This window comes from Suncus etruscus, chromosome 2 (assembly GCF_024139225.1).
Source record: "Suncus etruscus isolate mSunEtr1 chromosome 2, mSunEtr1.pri.cur, whole genome shotgun sequence".
Taxonomy (NCBI): domain Eukaryota; kingdom Metazoa; phylum Chordata; class Mammalia; order Eulipotyphla; family Soricidae; genus Suncus; species Suncus etruscus.
The window spans coordinates 76,493,553-76,507,979 of record NC_064849.1 but is presented as its reverse complement, the minus strand read 5'-3'; the positions used below and the strand labels follow the sequence as shown (position 1 = coordinate 76,507,979).

At 36.5% G+C, this 14,427-nt stretch overlaps 1 non-coding gene across 1 annotated transcript; it reads left to right on the top strand.

Annotated features, from left to right (window-relative positions):
• The first annotated feature begins 1,397 nt into the window (after positions 1-1,397).
• LOC126003021 (U6 spliceosomal RNA) lies at positions 1,398-1,504 on the top strand. The gene has a single exon (XR_007493566.1). It is a non-coding gene; the product is annotated as a U6 spliceosomal RNA (small nuclear RNA).
• The last annotated feature ends 12,923 nt before the right edge of the window (positions 1,505-14,427 follow it).

The following is a 14,427-nucleotide window of genomic DNA, read 5'->3' as shown; positions in this document are numbered from 1 at the left end:
ACACTCAGAACATATTCTCTATACTTTTCTGTATTTCTTCCTGTCTTAGATACCTGAATGCTTGAAATTCTTAGGAGAGATTCCTTTGTTCTATTTTTCTCTGTCTTTGATAGTTAGACTGATGTGACTCATAAGGAAATTGTCACTCTTAGAGTGTGGTGTACCATAAATTTTATCTAAGTCAGCAACTAAAATGCAGCCAGGTCACATAGTATTATTAATTTTAAATAAGATATTATCAAGTTCTCATGATGCCAATAAGGACAAATTCTTCCTGCATTTGCCATTCTATCAAGAATGAATTATTCATCCCTCTATAATCTCTTTCCTTCTCTAAATATAAAAATGCCACTTACTAGAATTTAGCTAATTTATATTTTATTGTCTGTTTAGTTAGTCCTTGTATATTTTAAGAAAAAAATATAAGGTTTTCCACCTTATTAGATTTGAACATTGTGATTAAAAGCAAAGCAACAAGAACTTATATTTTATATTGTCTATTCAGGAATGAGCATTTTTACATATTTCTTTATTTTGCTTTTTTTCAACTAGGTAAATTTTTAACAAGTTGCCAAATTCAGATGTGTTTGAAAAAATCACAGTCCTAATGTCCAATAGAAATGTTGGCATTTGTTTTAACAGTTTTGATCCTGAATGTCTATCACTTGCTTAATATAAGCATTGAATCTAGTTTTGCATTTCTTGCCCATAATGGTCTTATAAAAAATCCAAGTTCACCATTCCTTACTCTATTCTGTTAAACTTTATTTTACAATGAAAATAATTTACATAATTATTTGAGATACTTCAATACTAATCTTCCAAATTCATATATCACTCATAATCTAATCCCAGTGATAATAACTTACTTCTCAACACATTTCTCACTTTATCATCCAACTAATGTTTGTGTTCAATATCATTAAACATATTTTTCTTGGATCAGAGAGAGAGAGAGAGAGAGCTCAATGGATTATGCACAATGTTTCATGCATAAGACCTTGGTTCAACGTATTTCCAGAATTTTTGTGCACAGATCAGGAGTAAGCCTTTAGCACCCCTTGAATTGCCCCCCAATTAATAAACTTCTTCCTAGATATATAAATATATTTACCATGCAAAAATATTTCAGAAGTCAAAGAGGTACTACAGGGTTTAAGGAGCATGTCTTCAATTTAGCCAACCATAATATTATATGGCCCTCAAAGATTCCTGGAGACCCCTCAAGTATAACCAAAGTATCCAGGTTTTTCCTGGTACCACAGTGTCTGAGTAGCACCAGGTTCTTGGGCTTTCACTGAGCAGCAAACCTGAATGTCCAAAAATTTCTGGAGAGAACTACAATCCTCTTGAGCATCATTTGAGGAGAATCCTTCAAATAAAGAAATTATAATCATGTGCTCGCTTCGGCAGCACATATACTAAAATTGGAACGATACAGAGAAGATTAGCATGGCCCCTGCGCAAGGATGACACGCAAATTCGTGAAGCATTCCATATTTTTAAAAAAAAAAAAAAAAGAAATTATAATCATATGATCACCAGATAGATTTTTCACACAGAATTTTTATTTCTTAGAAGATTAATTATGCATCTTATTATCAAATGCACTTTGATTATGAAAAATAAATGTTCTTAAATTCAAACCTTTTATTGTAAAAATAAAAATAAAATTATGTTTTATGGGTAACACACATGAGAAGCTTGCAGTCTTTCAGTAGATTTATATGCAATTATTTTCTGTCTACTTTTTAAAATTTCATTAGGAGGGAATACTGTTTTGTGTTTATTCAAAATGTTGACTATAAAATAACTTTTATAAACAAAAAAGGTCAAAATTGGCAATTATGATGTTAGAAATTAAGAGCAAATCATATTTGAGAATAGCACTGGTCAAATTACAAGTGTAGTATTGACTTTTATTTGTAGTTAATTACTTTATCAATACAATAACTTGGTCATATGAGGTATTTCATTCATTGAAAATGTACTTTGGAAAAATAAATTAAAAATTTATTGGAGGAAATAACATTGGCCATAAAATATGCTTGCTTTATATAACTAGAAAGTGATCATTTTGGGGCTGGAGAGATAGCACAGTGGCGTTTGCCTTGCAAGCAGACAACCCAGGACCTAAGGTGGTTGATTCGAATCCCAGTGTCCCATATGGTCCCCCTTGCCTGCCAGGAGCTATTTCTGAGCAGATAGCCAGGAGTATCCCCTAAGCACCGCCAGGTATGGCCCCAAAACCAAAAAAAAAAAAAGTGATCTTTTTGTGATGGGAGTAGTTGCTGAAGTTTGAAGTGCTATGTCTATAACTTGAAAGGTGACCAAGCTGTATTTTCTTTTAAGCTATCATCTATTTTATATTATTATACTTCTCTGATATTAATATTTTGTTATCTTTACTTCTTATTGGAAATTATATATATAAGATTGTAATAGTTAATCTCATACAAATTATTTTTTATAATATTTTGTTTTTGTATTATGGGGACTACATCTTGCTCAGAGTTACTACTACCATGGCACTCAGAAATTGCTCCTGGCAGGCACGGGGGACCATGTACAATGAGGGTACCAAAGCTGGGTCTGCCAAGTTGCAAGGCAACTGCCCTACCCTATGTGCTAATTCTTTGGTCCAAGACATTTTTATACAATAAATTTCTTTTATTTTTGGTAAGTATCTATATAGGAAAAATGGGAACAGACATCAAGATATAAAATGAGATAATACAGATTTTTTTCAAAAACTGTATGCTATTTACATTTTCACTACTTTATGTGAAAGATCTAGTCATTTTGCATTGGTCAAATGTCAGTATTGATAGACAAGTATAAGTCTTCTAATACTTATCTATTTTTCTCTGTTTTTTTTCTTTTTACCATATTTTATTTTTGGCTTTGGAGACACACCTGACAGACCTCAGTGGGCCCATATGGAATGCCTGAGATCTAATCCTGGTAGGCCACATGCAAGGCAAGCACCCTACCACTGTGCTATAGCTCTGGCCCCAAGCAATATTTTTTATTACACTGTTGATAGTGATTTATTTAATATTTTAAAGAAACAACAAAAATGTCTTAACATTAAATTCCTATGCTAAGTTGTCTTGCTCTTAAGTAGATCCTAAGTTAGGCATTACTTTCCTTAGAAGGACACTGATAGAACTGATATTTATCCTTTTTTTTTGGGGGGGGGGTTGGGTCATACCTGGCAGTGCTCAGGGGTTACTCTTGGCTCTATGGTCAGAAATCGCTCCTGGCAAGTTCAGGGGACCATATGGGATGCCAGGATTCGAACCACTAACCTTCTGCATGCAAGGCAAATGCCTTATCTCCATGCTATCTCTCCAGCCCTGATATTTATCCTTTTTAAGAGTCTCCACAAAGTCACTTTTGAATTTATCTATTTTAATAGCAAATATATAGGTATTTAACTTTATATATATTTTTTATTTTACAAAAATGCAGTTACATATTAACATATTTTGGAGCAAAGAATAATTCTTTACATAAAGATTACATGTGAATTACAAGGCTTATAATATACAATATTGTCATTTTAGAAAACACATTTTTCAACGCTAATGGATCATAGGTGAAAATTTAAACATAATCATTACAGTATGTCAATTTCATGTAATTTATAACTTTTTTGTGAAATTACCTTGGTAGTAAACAAAATATTAAGAATAACATTTAAATTGACTGGCATAAAATATAACATTCAAAAATATTAAGTTCGTGTATTATTAAGAAAAAATAATCTGAAGGAAAATTTTTCATACCATGGCAGTTAAGTATTTCAGACCTGTGTGTTTTTAGGAAGGCTATAGCATGTGCATAAATAGTTGAATACTGAGCTCATATTTTGAAATTAGATATCAGCATATCACCTAAATCAGAGAATTAAGCTAAATATAATTACCTATCTAATAACAATATATATAATAAAATTACATTATTTGGTGTGAGAAAATAGGAAAAAAAATAACTGAACAATGTCTTTGTTAGCTAGGAATTAAAAATCATCTTAATAATGTGCAAAGTTAAACTTTATAATAAGTTGTTCTTAGTTTAATATAGGAACCCACTGGTCAGACAAATGGAAAGGGAGAACAAGAAATAGAGAGCAATCAAACTTTCATTAAAGGTAAAGAAAATTTAGGGGCCGGAGAGATAGCATGGAAGTAAGGTATTTGCCTTTCATGCAGAAGGACTGTGGTTCGAATCCCGGCATCTCATATGGTCCCCTGTGTAGCCCCTGAGCGCTGCCGGGTGTGACCCAAAACAAAAACAAAAAAAAAAAAGAATGCTTTATCTTTGGGCCTGAGATGTGGCTCTAGAGGTAAGGTGTCTGCCTTGCAAGCACTAGCCAAGGAAGGACCGTGGTTCGATCCCCCGGCGTCCCATATGGTCCCCACAAGCCAGGGGCAATTTCTGAGCACCTAGCCAGGAGTAACCCCTGAGCATCAAATGGGTGGGGCCAGAAAAACAAAAGCAAAAAAAAAAAATGGTAAAGAGAATTTAAACATTTAAACACAATATAATACATACTAGATGTGAGTATTGATAAAAATTGATTATTGGGGTCGGAAGGATGATGAAAGCCATAAGACATCTGCTTTGCCTGTGATAGCCTAGGAATGACCACAATTAGATCCCCCAGCATTCTCTATGGTTCCTCAAGCCAGGTGTGATTTCTGAGTGCATAGCCAGGAGTAATCCCTGAGCATCACTGGGTGTGGGCCAATAACCAAAAAAAGTTTTGATTAATGATCAAAAGAAGCTATTCAGCAATCTAATAGACTTCAGTATGTCTTAAAATATTAATTTTTAAGAAATCATAGCAAATATTAAAACAAAGGAGCTATGTTATATAGAAATAAACAGATAAAATGGATTTGTAAGAAAGAATAACCTGAAATCAAAAATGTATGAAAAATTCATCATATGTATAAAACATAATTGTGGAAAGGTACAAAGAAAAATTAACCCATTGAAAGACAGTTTTGTAAAATTATAATGTTCTTCCTCAAAACAACATGAAAATATTTAAAAATTAAAATATGCATATAGAATATATAACCAAATATAACCATAGGGTTTAGAAGAATTTGTATAGATAACATATATGAGAAATCATAGTTGTCATAATGATGAAAGACTATGCTAGAATTGCATTAATATTTGGTACACTCCAATTGGCAAAGACATAAAAGACTAAATAGTTTTGGAATGTTTTGGAAATAATAAATTTATCACATTTCTTTTGAACAATAATTTTTTTCTCAAATAATTGAGCCTAGAATCTGATCCCTGCCACATCCTGCTTTCATCCATCAATCTTGTTTCTTAAGAAGTGTACTCCTGTCAAAAAAAAAAAAAAAAAAAGACCATGGGGCCTGTATGATAGTCCAAATTTAATATCTGAATTTAATCCCTGGTGTCCCATATGGTCCTCCAAGCACCTCCAGGTGTTATTCCTGAGCTCAGGGGCAGGAGTAAGTAACCCCTGAGCACCTTTGGATGGATCCTTAAAAACAAAAGACATTGGACCAAAATTTTCTTGTAGTAGATTATAGTAGATTTATTGCTTTTCAAAAAATAAGAGTTAAATTTTAGACAACTTCTTCAAATTCACTATTGTGAATTTATCAATCCAAGCTATATAATTATAAGTTAAAATCTACTTTGGGGGCCAAAGCAGTGGTGCTGAGTGGTAAGGCATCTGTCTTGCCGGTGCTAGCCTAGGAAGGACCGCAGTTCTATCCCCTGGCTTCCCAAATGGTCCCCCAAGCCAGGAGTGATTTCTGAATGCATAGCCAGTAATAAACCCTGAGCATCACCGGGTGTGGCCTCCCCCCCAAAACTCCCCAAATCTACTTTGGTTAGCAATGATTATATCATTATAGATTAAATAATTGGTGCTAGAAATATAACCCAGAATCAGGGACTCCAGTCTATCAAAATAGAAGGAATTGATGCACCAAGTGTTTCCAGATATAGCCTTCAAGGCTTCCAGCACTACCTTGGTGTCTCTGATGGTCCACAACACTTGTGGGTCTGAACATCTCCATATTGCGAGGAACTAACATCAAATCATCACACCTTGTTGATAAAATATAGCTGGAAAGAACGAAAACAAATAAGGACAGGAAGGAAGGAAGGAAGGAAGGAAGGAAGGAAGGAAGGAAGGAAGGAAGGAAGGAAGGAAGGAAGGAAGGAAGGAAGGAAGGAAGGAAGGAAGGAGGGAAGGAGGGAAGGAAGGAGGGAAGGAAGGAGGGAAGGAAGGAGGGAAGGAGGGAAAGAAGGAAGGAAGGAAGGAAGGAAGGAAGGAGGGAAGGAAGGAGGAAGGAAGGAAGGGAGAGAAGGAAGGAGGCAAGGAAGGAAGAAGGGGGAGGGAGGGAGGAAGGTATATAAGGAGGGAGGGATGGAGGGAGGAAAAATGAGGGAAGGAGGGAAGGAGGGAGAAAGGAAAGGAGGAAGGGAGAAAGAGGAAGGATGGAATGTTGGCCAGAATATAATAGAAAATAATGTATAGTTTACATAGTCAAAAACGAAAGTTACAATTATCTTAGCCAACTTCATATAGTAATCTCAGAGTTGAAGAGAGTAATCTTAGCAAGATAGCAAGTCTGCTACATTAGTTTAAGTAACATATTTGAAAATGACAGATCAAATACATATTTGCCTATTTTCTAGTGTCTATTCTTGCTGTTATTAAATTATAATGGAATAAAACATATCCTTTTATAGTGCAGTAAATGTTGTGTTGAAAAAAATAAAAAGTGAGTGTTCTGTTAAAAAGGCAGGCATCATAAAGACTCCATGGATAAAAACAACTGCTCATATTAAATGAGTGCTGCACTGATGGCTAGTGAAGCAGACAGAACAAAATTGTAAGTTCCCCACATACTGACAGAAGTGGAGGTTTATTGCTGGAGGGATGGTATAGAAGGAGGAATTTGTCTTATAGGGGGCAACTTGGCCCAACATGATTTTAACTCTCATATCATATATGGTTCTTTGACAAATGCCAGGAGCAACTCCCAAGCTCACAGACAATAGGAACCTTTGAGAAATTAAGATGTGGTCCAAATCACCCTTCATCCTCTCAAAAGAGGAAGATCGATGGGTTTAAAATGTTAAGTATGGGGGAGTTATCACACTTGGAATAAAAAAATTTATATAGAGAACATAAATCTTATCAAACTATCCCCCTTTTTACTCTTCTTTTGTTTGGCTAAATATTTTGATAAATAATTAGACTACTGATAAATGAAACAAAGAGTGGAATTTTGGAGAGTTGAAATATCCAAACTTATTTTGTTCCAACTATATCCATAGTTATATTGTTCCAAGTTAAGGGCCTAGACTTAAATGCACTGGGAAAAATTTCTCCCCATGTGTTTAAACTGTGAATTTAGTAGATCTTTGTGATGGCTCAGCTTTTTTTAAAAATTGTGTTTATTGATGCATCACTTGCATGATGTAAATTTTGTCATTTTTTTCAGGTTTATAATTCGATGATTTTTAAAAATATGAATAGTTATGTAGATGTCATTATAATTAAGATGAATAACATTCACATCACTCTAAATTGTTTCCTCATTTTTCCTTTTCATCATTTTTACCCCACTTTACACATTTCTAGCAATTGATATTTTTTTCTCTGTAACTCATTTATCTTTTTTAGTTTTACTTGTTTTATATTTTGCTATATCATTAAAAATTAAGCTTCAATTTAAATGAATAAAGATAACCAATTTAAATATACCATTAAAAAACTTATGCCCAATTTCTATTTGAATCTACTTTTAATTAATTAAGCAAATAAGTATAACCATATTGCTTCCATGCTTACAAGTATCCCAAGATCTTTTATCAAGACTAATATTTAGTTTTAGTCCCTCTTATCACTTTCCCTCAACTCTGTCTCCTTTACTTTAGACACTAAGTTCTTTAATCCAGAGCTGAGTATGTTATCATTTAATATTGTCTAATCTTTTTTTTCTTTAGATACCACAAATGATTTAGATAATCTAGTATTTTCCTCTGTCCTAATTCATCTACTCCCCCAAATACAAAATAATTCATTTGAACATCTATGCAAATCACAGTGATAGTATAATAGTTGGACTATAGAAACAACCACAATATCCAATGACAGATCAAAGGGTAATATTCTGTTATATCTATATATTTAAATATTGTGAAGACATAGATAAAATCATGAGGTTTGCTGTAACTTGGATAGGAGTATAGTTTTATGTTCAGCAAAATAAAGTACTCTGACATAGGAGAAAAATGATAGCAGATGGTCCACTCGCTTAGGGTTACTAACTTTCTGGAGAGGTTAGACACCTACTCTAAGACCTATGCAATCTTCATTTCAAATGAACCACGGAGACTATATATGGAGAGTTCCATAGATTTGGTGCCCTCAAAAGGAATAGATCACCTAAGCTACTGTTACAAGGTTAAATTAAGATAGAAATTGAACACTAAATTCTATGTTGCTGGGCTTTCTCATTTTTGGTGCATAACAGACATGCATATGTAATGTCACAGAACTGAAGGACTTCAGAGATGTGGCATAATATAAATGTAGGCTCCTAAGCTTAGCAAGAAGCAGAGTTCCTCAAAAAGTCAAGTCAGACAGAGGCATACACAGAACTCTGAAGGGCAGAGGACTTTATGTGCTCTAGGAGGGGATGGCTGAGAGCTGAACAATGTTAACTGCTTTTCAATTACAGGTCAACTGAGTTCTTACATGGTCATATGGGCTGCTGCAGTTTATACCATAAAGTGTTAGTGCACTAGCTGAGAGTTCTGAGATTACCAGCCATATTCTCTGACCTTTGATGCAAGAAAATGGGGACACTAATGGACCTTGAGCTTCATGGTATTTTCTTCGCACCCTAAAATGCCCATTTTCTCATGGATGATCTGAAGGTGATTCTTGAATGCTTGGTGAAAATGTCAAGAAAACTATTCCTAAAGCAGATGACTTATCAGTAAAGGACTTCATTGGTCTCAGGACTAAAGTATTTAAAAATAGAAATGATTCTACATCATTTCATAGGGTGAACAATAATACAAAAATGCCATGTCAGAAATAAAGTTAAAATGGACATGGAAATTAGAAATATTCCTAGCTAATAAACTTGCATCTTTATATCAATATTTACTTTTACTTGAAAAATTGAAATCCATTGTGGATCAAGACATTTAATGTTCTACTGTTTAGTTTGATGAACTAGAAGCCAGATATTCTTCTTTTCTTAAGATTGCAATTATAGATGGCTTTATTCTAAAGTCTTAGAATTTCCAGGCACTGACTTGTGTCTTTAAAATTTACCTGTGAAATTTTATTATATACTATGTACTCTATGTTAATAAATGTCAGAATAATATATTTAAGGATGAAATTCACTTGTTGATGTAGTATTTTTTCTATAATTATTTTTCAGGCACACAAAGAGAGGCTGAGCTCTTCCTCCTGGCTCTGCCCAGAGCTTACTCAAGACAAGGTTTGGGGACCTATATGTGGTACCTGGTAATGAACCTTGGTCAGCCATGTATTAGAAAAGTACCCTATCCATTCTACTTTTGCTACATCCCTGAATTAGTACATTGTTGTTTAACAATATGTAAGTGAAAAACACCAGAGTGTGATATAAAAATATTGAAGGTGGGGCCAGAGTGATAGAACAGGAAGTAGGCTGTTTCTTTGCACAAGGCCAGGTTCAATCCCTGACAACCTAAATAGTGCCCTAAGCCTGCTAAGTATAATTTCCTAGCTAACAGTCAGGAATAATCTCTGAGTGACATTGGGTGTAGCCCAATATCAATATATGTATATATGTAAGTTTTCAATAAAAGTCGTTTTACTTTTGTGAGAGTTACCTCCTTATGAGAACATTGAAAAATTCAGATTCTCCTTAGGTATTGAGAAACTGTAGAGTTGATAAGCCAAGGTGGAGAAGATAGATTGTAGAATTTCATTTCTTAGAAAGTTAAATCACAGATGCAAGTGAAATTAATAATGTGATTTCTTTCTGTATTTTTCATTTTCCATAATATCTAGTACTTAGAAATAATTGCACATATAGAGTATATATAACAGAGCATGCATGTATTGAAAAAAGTAACACCTACTTATGGTATTTTCTTACTATGTTAACTTTATGCATAAATATTTATAGACTTTTGCACTGTTTCTTATCTGATGAGCTTTCATGGAAAATAAAGACAAATGTAATTTGGGAGTAGGAGTTATATTTTCATCCTTGGACTGACAGAAGATTTGAGTTAATATGACCACTGTACAATTTTTGCATTTGAGAAACTGGGGCAAATATCGAGGCTGCGTCAAAGTCAGGAAGTGAACAAATGATCAGTAGCTTTGCATCAAAAAAATCATCTCACAGATAGAGATTCTGGCGTGCTCTTGTAACAGCCATCACTATCTTTATGCATGTTCATCATGAGTCTGTCCTATCATGAGATTAAACACAAGTCTCAGTAGCATAAGAGATGAGTGGTAGTATGAGAGACAATAATCGATGAATACTATTCTTCAACCTTTGGTGTATAGGAGAAAGAGAAACATTATTTTCTAAATACATTCCTGATGTACTTGCTCAATTTGCATACTCCATGCACAGAAATCAAATGCCACAATGATTGGCACATTTAGGTATATCTGGACATATAGATCACTGGCCCATTTCTTTTGAAAAGGAGGGAAAGTATTCCTGTTGGTTTTGACTTAGGAAATAGTATCTTTACTTTTTATCTTGATTTAAGTAATGTTTTTAACTGAATAGTGATAATAACCAATAATTGCCTGCATGTATTATTAAATAAAAACATCTAATATACAAAGTAAAACTTATCAGCATGCCAATCATTAATGTCAATTTTGTATCTCATTTTTCTAACAAGGACAAGTATACCTATAACTGAACCTTTTCTACCGCCCTCACAAGCATTATTCCACTATCACATCTAACACCAGTATTACAAATACGAGAGGAGCATTAAAAAGAGGGTATTAAGGGACCCCGGCGGGCCGGCTGGAGGAGTGAGTGAGGGAATTTCTGTCTCTTAGCGCCGGTGTCTGGGTCGGACCCTTTCCCCAGGGACCCCGGCGGGCCGGCTGGAGGAGTGAGTGAGGGAATTTCTGTCTCTTTGCACCGGTGTTTGGGTCGGACCCTTTGGCGGGCCGGATGGAGGAGTGAGTGAGGGAATTTCTGTCTCTTTGCGCCGGTGTCTGGGTCGAACCCTTTCCCCAGGGACCCCGGCGGGCCGGCTGGAGGAGTGAGTGAGGGAACTTCTGTCTCTTAGCGCCGGTGTCTGGGTCGGACCCTTTCCCCAGGGACCCTGGCTGGCCGGCTGGAGGAGTGAGTGAGGGAACTTCTGTCTCTTAGCGCCGGTGTCTGGGTCGGACCCTTTCCCCAGGGACCCCGGCGGGCCGGCTGGAGGAGTGAGTAAGGGAATTTCTGTCTCTTTGCGCCGGTGTCTGGGTCGGACCCTTTGGCGGGCCGGCTGGAGGAGTGAGTGAGGGAATTTCTGTCTCTTTGCGCGCGGCATTTGGGACGGACCCTTCCCCAAGGAACCCCTGCGTGCCAGCCAGAGAGGGTTGAGTGACTCCCTTCCCCCAGGTGGGTGACTAGAAAGTCATGTTGAGCGACCCGAACAGACGGGAGAGATAGGGCCAGCCATCTGGACTCGCAGGGGAACTAGAGCAGTCCACCTCCCTGGACCCTGGAGTGGACCAGGGACTCCCCAAGGGTGAGGACAGAGCCTGAAGGGTTGAACTGAGGGAACCCTTCAAGGGAGGCGTGGAGGGGGCGGAGCTCCATTGACTCCCAGAGAAAGGAGGGGGGACTGAGAGCTAGGCTCAACAGCGCCAGTAACCATTGTGGCCAGGAGTGGAACTGCACCGCTGACAGAAATAAGGAGCAGAAAGGGACAAGACCCACAGCAGGAAGGCTGCACTCTAGGTAGCAAAGGGGAGGAGAAAGGGCTAGGCCCAACAAACTCACCCAACAGGCCCCTCTAGAAACACCTTCAGGAAGGGGACCAAAGCAGGCCAAAATTAGAAGCCACAGCACTCTAAAATACACCATTAAATACAAAGAACAATGCGTAAAGCAAGGAAATCGCTAATAACTGGAGACACCATGACAAACCCTATCAAATTTCCAAGTCCACCAAAGCGCACAGATCCACGGGAAGAAGACCTAAAAGCAGTCATGAGGAAGGAAATGCAAGAATTACTAAAAGAATTAAAAGAAACCCTAACAACCGAATATAAAAAATCCATGGTCGAACGAATCAGCCAAATTAAAGAAGAAATGTCAAAGAACATGAGAGAGTCCATACAAAAAGAAGTGAATGAATTAAAAGACAAGGTAACAAGCCTTACGAGCAGAAACACAGAGTTGGAGAAGCACATAGAAGAACTCGAAGGAAAACTGCAATCAAAAAATGATCAAGAAACCAACAAAGAAATAAAAAGCAAAGCACTGGAAGGAAAAATCCAATATCTAATCAACAAGGACAAAAGAAACAATCTAAGAATTGTGGGTATACCAGAAGGGGAGGAAATAGGGAAGGGGGTAGAACAGGTAGTCGGGGAGATAATAACAGAGAACTTTCCCACCCTCTGGAAAGACAATTCAGGACAAATCCAAGAAGTCAAGAGAGTCCCTAATAAAGTAGACCCCAATAAACCCACACCAAGACACATAATAATCCAAATGGCAAAAAACAAAGAGAAAGAGGAACTCCTGAAAGCAATAAGGGAGAAAAAAAACCTCAAGTACAAAGGAAAGGACATAAGAATCAAACCAGATCTCCCATTTGAAATAATTCAAGCAAGAAGACAGTGGAATGACATATTTAAACGACTGAATGAAAGAAATTTCCAACCCAGGGTCCAATACCCAGCAAAACTATCATTCATATGGGAGGGCAGACTAAAAACATTCTCAAACATGAATGAACTTGAACTATTTGTGCAAACTAAGCCGATCCTAAGCGACTTACTCAGAGAAGAATTACACAATCCAAACCCCCGATTGTAACAACAACCACTCCACACAATACAACTGCACAACAGTCCTCTCTATCAATAATTTCCCTAAATGTAAACGGACTAAACTCTCCAATTAAAAGACACATAGTAGAGAACTGGGTTAGGAAAAATAAACCGGACTTCTGCTGTCTGCAAGAAACACACCTACAGCTACAGGATAAGCACAGGCTTAGAATAAAAGGATGGAAAGTAATTATTCAGGCCAATGGAAAACAAAAAAGAGCAGGGACAGCCATTCTTATGTCAGACCAAATTGTATTCAACCTCAAGAAAGTGATCAGAGACAAAGAGGGTCACTACTTACTGGTCAGGGGAACATTAGATCAAGAAACACTAACCCTGGTCAATATCTATGCACCTAATGTAGAGTCACCAAAATATGTGAGGCAACTACTGGCAAACCTGGAGAAACACATGAAGGGAATTGTGATAATAGTAGGGGACCTCAATACTCCACTATCACCACTGGACAGATCCTCCAAGCAGAAAAATAGCAAAGAAATAAGAGCTCTAAATGAAAAATTAGAAGATTTAGGGCTAACAGACTTATATAGAGCCCTCCATCCCCAGAAAGCAGAATACACATTCTTCTCAAACCCACATGGAACCTTCTCCAGAATAGACCATGTCTTAGGATACAAAGCCAACCTATGTAAGATCACAAAGGTAAGGATAATTAGAAGTACCATGCAACAGAGCTTAAAATTGATGTCAAGAAGAAGCAATGGAGGAAAACTAATACCTGGAGACTAAACAACATGCTGCTTAACAACAGCTGGATCAAAGAACAACTCAAGGAAGAAATAAAAAGATTCCTTGAGACAAATGACAATGAAGAGACAACATGTCAAAATCTATGGGACACAGCAAAAGCAGTAATTAGGGGGAAACTCATAGCAATACAGGCTTATGTCAAGAAACAGGAAAACAACAAAACCAACAGTTTAAAAGATCACCTCAAAGAATTGGAACAACAGCAACAGAGAAATCCAACCACAAACAGAAGGCAAGAAATAATAAAAACCAGAGCAGAAATAAACAATATCGAAACTAAGAAAACAATACAAAAAATCAATGAGACCAGGAGTTGGTTTTTCAAAACAATAAACAAGATAGACAAACCATTGGCAAGACTCACCAAAAAAAAGAGGGAAAACACCCAAATCACTAGGATCACAAATGAAAGGGGAGAGATTACAACAGAACCCCAAGAAATACAACATATCATGAGATCATATTATGAACAACTATACTCAAGTAGGCTAGAGAACCCAGTAGAAATCGACAGATTCTTGGACAAACACCCTCCTCCA